We start from the raw sequence: 8,337 nt of genomic DNA on the forward strand, positions 1-8,337 counted from the left end.
AGCATCCCCAGCATGTCTCACATACCTAATGCATCTCGCCAAGCAATGCCATAAGCAAAAAATAAGATCACAACTTAGCCACCAAACAAAACATGCCCCATAGAGTAAGAGATTTCTCTAGTTCATGATGCAAGCCACTCACAATATATCTATGAAAATATCAACCCTTCCATAGTTGTAGCACATCTATTAACTAACGTTACCATCCCACTTGAAACTCTACTCAAAGATAGTCCATTGGTTGAAGATAAATACTCTCCTCTTGCATGATGAAGGCCGTAGAGAGTTTGGGAGCTAAAGGAGTACACCTTGGGTCACGGGATGTTTAGAGAGTTCTTCATGCATGGACATTTACCTCATGCATTCATTATAATTGAATGTGGATGCATGTGCAAGAGACTATGTAAGAGATAGTCCTCAACATAGTGGTTGAACCTCTTGAATCAATAAGAGAATGTCCAAAGCTCCAATGTTGAGCACATGGTGCCCAACAACCATAAACATATTTGTGTGTCTATTTGCGCCTCTCTAGTCTGCCTCCACTAACATCAAATCCACTATTTTCATTAACATTTTTTTTGTGTCTAGCTTTGTATGTCTTTATGTGCCTCTCCAATTTACCTCCATAGACTCAACTACCCTATTTCCATTAACATTTATATGTTTATGTTTTCGTGTATCTGTCTATGCCTCTCTAGTCTACCTCCATAGACTCAACTGCCCTATTTCCATTAACATCTTTGTGTGTCTATTTGTGCCTCTTAAGTCTACCTCTATAAACATTAAACCACCTATTTTCATTAGTATCTGTGTGTGTCTATATAGACTATCTTGGTACACTCAACACGCATTTAACTAAATTATGGAATCAATTTATATATGACTATAATCAATAACCAAAATGAATACAAGCAATAAGGATTTGCACATTGAGATAGAGCTCAAATATACCCCTTTATTCAAAGGATAGAGTGTACAAGTATCAATCTTCAAGTTCTACAAAGCTATAAGTAGATGAGATTGAAGCATGTGGACTTGTGGATTAATAGGGGAATCTAGCCAATTGATACCCTAACCAATAAACCTCTAGTTTCCTTAAGAATCACAAACTTGATGAAATATGTGTATGAGAGTGAAAATAGGTTGCTTATTGTTAATGTAAGAAAAATATTTTTAAAAAACCTACAAATTTTGAAAAAATAATAATTTTTATAATACTTGGTGTCATTATTTTAATAAGAGCTAATACATCTTGCTTTCACTTTATTTTCTATCAAGAATAAAGTTTGATTGCATCTAAAGAAAGCCATGACCTATTGAAAGGACCACAAAAGGGGATAGGCACCCAAGGGGGTGGAAAAACCCTAACCCTAATTTTATTGTATTTAAAGGATGAGAAAGAATAAAACATACTATTCATGTGTGTGAAAATTTTGAGTTTTTTCCTTCTTGCTTTTCATAGAGAGAGAGAGAGAGAGAGAGAGAGAGAGAGAGAGAGAGAGAGAGAGAGAGAGAGAGAGAGAGAGAGAGAGAGAGAGAGAGAGAGAGAGAGTGTGTGTGTGTGTGTGTGTGTGTGTGTGTGTGTGTGTGTGTGTGTGTGTGTGTGTGTGTGTGTGTGTGTGAGGATGAAGAACCATGCAGTTGAAGTCTCCTTCTTCTTTCTCTCGAGCACTCTCTCATAGCTATTCTCATGCTTCTTCCCTATATGCTAAGACTATAAAGGGATGAGAATGAGAGGAACAAACTTATGATTGTGGAACTTCATAAGGGAGTCCTTCATACTTGAATGAAGGCCATCCAAGCTCCCCAAAAGTGAATGTTGATATTGGTGATCCATGTGAGAGGTTAGGTCAGAGATAGCCATTGTACTTTGTATATTGAGCCTTGTGAATCAATAAGAGGGTGACTAAACTTCTACCTTGAGCTTGTGGAGCACAACAATTTGGTTCTGTTAACATCAATCATATAGTCACTTGCATGGTTGCATGGTAGAATAAGAAGGGTATACAAGAGCCAACTTTGAAATGCATGCACAATAGCTAGAACTTGTGTTTGCATGTTTGCAAGAGGATTTTTTCTTCTTTAACTTTGGATGTTCATATTTGTTGACATAAAACCATTGGTTTATATAGATTATAATCATGCAATGAAGGAATGATTAAATGAAATGATAGAATGATTAATGCATTATCCAACTCAAATTTTTTAGTGAATATCAAGAGTACTTATTGAAAAGAAACATAATTCCATTACATGGTAAAAGTGAGAAGTTGAGCAAAATGGTTGTATACTTAACTTAGTGGGAAAAAATCATTGTGTACAAGTGCACAACATCACTCTCGTGACTAGTTCATTGTGTTAGGGAGAGAAATAGAGAGGAAACACAAGAAACAGGAGAAAAAGTAAGCGTGGGGAAGCAACTAGGACTTATGCTTAAATATTACATTGGGATTAAAGGATATCAACTCTATCTTTTTTCTCCTTCAGAAAAAGTTAATCTATTGTTGCTACCCACATCTGCAGGTACTTGTATTTCACATTTTTTCTCTTGAGATCTGTTACTCCATCTCTTATCCTCCCTTCAGAGATCAAATCTTAGACCAAGCATCAATTGCAAGCTTTAGCTCTATGCTTTTTTTTGTTCGAGAACTTTACAACAACATCCACCATCAGTAGGAGAATTTCTTACTATCCATGTGATGCTTTTGGCTTGATCTATAAGTGCCATCATCAAACAAGTTGCTACTACACGTCCTCTCTTTGTCCTTGATCTTTTTGTAACTCTTTCCCTACTCAAGGATTATTCATCTACAAAAAATTTCCAAGCCTTTGCTAGCCACAAGGAGACCATAGCAAAAAGCACAACAACTAGAATAGGCTACCCAACTAGCCTTAAAATTCAACCTAAATTCACCATGTTTGTTTGTTGCCTCAACTTGCTCTTACAGCCCACAACAGGGGCATAATTAGCTTGATCTCCTTCCTCTTCTACCTCTTCATCTCAAGACTCTCAGTTGCCTTGCTAATTGATCGCATGATTGAGAGTGTACAAGAGAGAGAGAGAGACATTGTGTGAAATATAGTCATATCAGAGGTTGGAATATTATATTTGAGGGAGATTGTGAGAGTAGAAGGCATGGCTACATTCTTGAAAGCTCTAATATGAAGTTTATGTGATTAATTCCATTCATATGATGGCATACATGAGTTGTTCTTCTCTTTTTTTTTTGTTGCTATGAAGACATTATGGTATTCTATTGAAGATAAATTCGTAGGAGATTATGTTTATGATGCTACATAAATATGTTCATGTTGCTCATGTTGTTTCCTTTGTTTGGTTATACGAAGAGATGTAAAATATACTTTTTGATGCTATAATATAGATTTTCTTTCAATTATTTCCTCGTATCTTAGTGTTCTCTAGAGAATCCCATGTTTAGGTGCACAACCAGGGAAAACTGCCATCAATATAAGCACCCAAAAGAGATTGAAAATGGAAGGAACATCACTAATGGAAGATTGTAAAATTTCAAGGACTCCAAAAGAATCAAAAGAACTCATAGCTAAAGTTAGTTTCTTCAAAAGGTTTGTTCTCTAATGGTAGAAGTACAATAGTATTTTGATGGGGGGTCTTATGAGATGAACTATTCTCTCTATGTATAGAAGCAACAAAGACTTGCATCTTGGTGTCAAATTGTTTAGGAGAAAGCTGAAGAACCAAAACCATAGAGAATGGTAAAATATACTAAATTTATCCTTTATTGAGGTGTTGCATGACAATATCAAGAGGGAAATAGGAAAGAAGCTTCAAGAGACTTGGTAAATGGAAGTTCGCAACAACAAGGAGAAGTTGGAATTTGTTCATAGACACTCAGCTCTAACATGACACATAGGATGCTTGGTACATTGATAATATTTTGCATGTTCAACTAGCAATCCATTGGAAGTTGGTAGATCATGTCTTTTTCACCAATACACTATAGAAACCCTCCAAAACTGGTACTATTTGAATGATGTCACCATGTATATCCTCAAACGAATGAACTTTGAGACCTTAAGAATTGAATTTCTTCCCCTTTGTAGTGGCATGAAGGTTGAATTTAGAGATTTTGAGGAAAGAAAAAGTGGAAGAAATACTAGCCATGGAATCTTTAAGAGACTAGAGCAAATAGAAGACCCTTCATTTCCCTTTGTGGAGTACTAAAAGCTAGGTAAAGCCAACTCTCTCATGAATGAGTCAATAAATAAACAAGCATTGGAGTGTCTCCAATGGTACATAAGAAGGTAGAAAGAGAAGGCTAGAGCAAAGAATGACAAAGTAGGAGAAGAATCTTTTGACACCCTTGAAACACTCTCTATAAATGTCCAACGACACATCCAATTTAAGGTCTCTTTCCTAGTCAAATACATCCTAAAAATATTGATGATAGACTAGAAAATGTAATTCCATTATCTATCTTTAAAGGAGAATACAATGAAAACTATGATCTTCATATAGCAGAGCTTATGATATCATGTGTGCCCAATAATGCCTGAACCCCATACCATTGGTTGGCAATATTCTCCACCACTTTCAAGGATGTGGCATTTCAATGGTATGAAAGGAAAGCAACATGAACTTTTGGTATATGGAACTAAAGCTACTTTTCCTCGTGTTAATCCCAAGTCGAGATGGCGGAAAAAGGAAGGAAAAAGCAGAAAAAAACATGGAAAAAGAGCAAAGACACGCATGTGACCTCCAAAGCTAAGCCAAGGCAAAAAGCGCAATTTTAAATGAAAGGCGCCTCAAAAAACTTGGAAAACTCTTGTAAAAGAGTGCCAGGCTCCCTCCTGTGCCAATTGTAAAATATTAGACGAGTGTAGGCTAGAGGCATGAAGCAAGAAGAGGGAATTAGAAAAAGGGACCTTACCACAATGGCTGGTCATGTAAAAAGGGATGGGCGCCCATGGGGTTTTTAGGGTTTGTATATATAAAGTTCAAAAAGTGAATGGAAGCTCATTCTTTGGTGTGTGGCTAACAAGAGCTCTCTTCTTCTTCTCTTCTCCTCATCTTCTTGCTTGTGTGTGCTCTTGAGAGAGTGAGTGTGAGAGTGTGAGGGAGTGAGTGTGTGAGAGTGAGGGATCAAGAGGGTGAAGCTCTTCACCATCTCCTCTTCTCTTCTTCTCTTCTCTTCTCTTTTCTCGCACGCGCGGCTATGGAGGATGGAGCTTGGAGATGGAGGAGGCTTGACGATGCTTGAGCTCGCATCTAGGATCGTGGAGCTACCGGGGTGTGCGAGAGAGGAGGCAACTCGTATTGGCATCAAGGTAAGCTCCCTACACTCATAGGATCGACAGCGCGTCAGCTAAGTGAGAGATAGCCATTAGAGCTCACTTGAAATGCTTGAAGCAATACGCGGTCCATGGGTCTTGGTAGTTGAGCATGAGCTCCCACTACATTTTGGTTCCGTTGCCGGGACCAATGGATTCAAGCTTGAGCACTTGCGCGCCTCATATCGAGCATCGAAGTAAGGGATCATCCCCGAAACAGAGCTTGAGATAGGTAGGAAGTTTGGGTGTTTTTTATCTTCAAAACAAGTATTTTGGGATATTTTGTTTGTTTGATGATTGGGAAACATGGAGAAATTATTTCGATTTTTTGCTTTCGATTCTTGTTACATTTAGCGTAGGTTAGGATTAGGAAATCGCACCGGAGAATGATAGGGTTTACTGTTGCAAAACAGAGTAAAACAAGGCAAAAATCATGCAAAAATGGTAAAAAGCTCGCTTGTGATGCTTAAAATCGGCAAGTGAGTGATTGGGGGTATCAACACCATACCCGAGAAGGGGTATAAGAGCCAAGAGGCCAAGAGAGAGCTCATTTGTGACCATTTCAGTGAGAGAGAGAGAGAGAGAGAGAGAGAGAGCCATCTCACGATTCGATCCGATCGCACCATCGACGAGCCTACCACTCTATTCAGGTATATGAATCCCTTCCCCTATCCCCCTAGATAGGATCTGGAGGTTTATGCTTGCTATGATTGATTAAATCACAAGAATCGAGCAAAATCGACCTCTCGCTGTCGTCGTCGCGCCACGTTCGGCCCATCCGAGCGATCACTTCTGGGTCAAGTCCTAGAATCGGCCCTCGGCCCTCTTTTGTTCGGCCCACTTGGCCCGAAACCCTAATCGGTCCTCGGCACTCGGCCCATCCGAGTCAACCATTCAAACCATCGACTAATTAGGCCCTCGACCCGTCCGAGCCATAGGATTCAGCCCTCGACCACGTGTCATATTCGGCCCTCAGCCCGTCCATGTGACCTCATCGAAATTGACCATTCGGCCCGTCCGAGCCAACCTGTCCGAGAGACTTTGTCCAAGTCTGCGCCTCGGCCCGTCCGATTCTACCATGTCCGAGTCACGAATTTGGCTCTCGGCCCATGTACCGCGGCCCATCCGAGTGACCCGCTCGGACCCTACAATTTGGACCAGCTGGGCTGAGTGTAAATTTTTATCAAACTCTCAGAAATTTAACCTGACCCGGCTAGAGCTCAGCAGCGCAAACTGTTGAAAGTCCTTCTAATGCTCAAAACTTGATTCTGGCACACAGAATAGACGAAATCGTAGGGAGCAGCCGCTTAGCAGCTTGAAGTAGGCAGTAGCGAGACCCAGAGACCTAGATGCAAAGTGCTGAGCAGTTAAAACCTGATTGGCCAAAAATAAATGAGGCAACATATTAGAAAAACCCTGAACCCTGTCAAGGCAGCCAGAAAATTGACCAACAAGCCTATCAGGCCCGAAACAAAGCGAGAGTGCGTAAGACGCTTCGAGATTGTTTGCTGCACTCACCTTGAATTTCCACACTTGAATGCACTTAAGGAAATTGAAAGCCTAATTGAGCACAAGTGCACGAGAAGCGACACGCACACTGAGTGACCATAAATTGAGGATTGTATTCAATAACTGAAGAAACTCACTCAGATAGACCACTCAAGGAACCCACCAGTAGGAGAGGACCCAAGACGTAGACAAGCCATCAATGCATGAAGTAGGACCAAGCACGTGGCATCAACGACGTGGATTTGACAAATCTACTCAACCTGATCGACAACTTGGTGGAGCACGACAACACAACTATGGCAGAAGGAGGCTCACACCATAGGTCTAATGAGGAACTCGACTTGAACGTCTTCCCGGAGGCTATTCAGCAGCTACAATGCACACGCCCGATACGAGCACCGCAGTAGGAGGGCAGATGCTATCATCGCAGACCTAGAGTAAGAGAGAAAACTAGCCCACAAGGCTTTGCAAAGCATAGTCGAATACAATAGGGACCAGTAGGCTAGGAGCCAAAGGCAAAGCACGGAGTTGCGTGAGGTACAGCGAGTGCTGAACTTAACAGGTAGAAACCGAACAGATCACGAGAGAGCCCTAGAAGGAGACTTGACGTTGAGCGAGCTTCTCATGAAGCGACTGCTAGATAACACAGCAGTAGAGCAAAGTGTCGCGGCACTAGCGACATCGCTGCTCGCAAGATTAGGAGTGAACCAAGGCTCAAAGAGCTAGTCTAAAATCCCTATCGTTGCCAAGCAACTCGACAAATACCAACCCCACGACGATCCATACAACTTTGTAGAGCAGTTCGAGCAAGTTTGCGAAGCCAACGGCCTCAACGACCTGACTCAACGCTCTCAAGCGTTCGGGCTCTGCTTAGGTGACAAGGGAAGGACTTGGTATACAAGCCTAGATGCCGCAAAACGAGCCAACTTCAATGGCCTCAAGGATCTCTTCATTAAGAGATTTTTCGAGCCTGGATACTCCAATAATCTGCTAGTACACTTGATGAATGTCAAGCACAAAGAGAAGGAGGACATTCATGATTACGTAACCCACGTGAGGAGTCTCTTTAAGAGAATCCCTATGGGCGAGCGACCCTGAAAGAGCAGTTTTGATTGTATTCATCAGCGGAATTCCAGACAAGTTATATAAGGCTTTGGCAGGCAATTCGAGCTTGCAGCGAGACGCACTAGCTAGAGTGTTTGAGGAACCCATCAGAGTCGATGATCAGCTAAAAGAGTGGAGCTCCAGGAGCTCGAACCTAGAAGAGACCAACTCGCGAAGCTCAAAGAGAGCATCAGCCTCTAGTGAGCGATTAGTCCCATCATCCCAAGATAAGGGGAAGGCCACCGAGATGAACCAAGACTTGGATGATGTAAAGATGGAGTTAGCCAAGTTGCAAGACATGTTGAGACGACCAACGCACCCACATGTCCTATGCGTGTACTGTGGCGGAAACCACTTGCCAGGCGAGTGTCAAGACCCTAGGTCAAGACCTTGTGCTAACTGCGGTAGGTTTGG

This window comes from Lygodium microphyllum, chromosome 4 (assembly GCF_053477565.2).
Source record: "Lygodium microphyllum isolate KBCC chromosome 4, Lygodium_microphyllum_v1.1.10, whole genome shotgun sequence".
In the NCBI taxonomy this organism is placed as follows: Eukaryota; Viridiplantae; Streptophyta; class Polypodiopsida; order Schizaeales; family Lygodiaceae; genus Lygodium; species Lygodium microphyllum.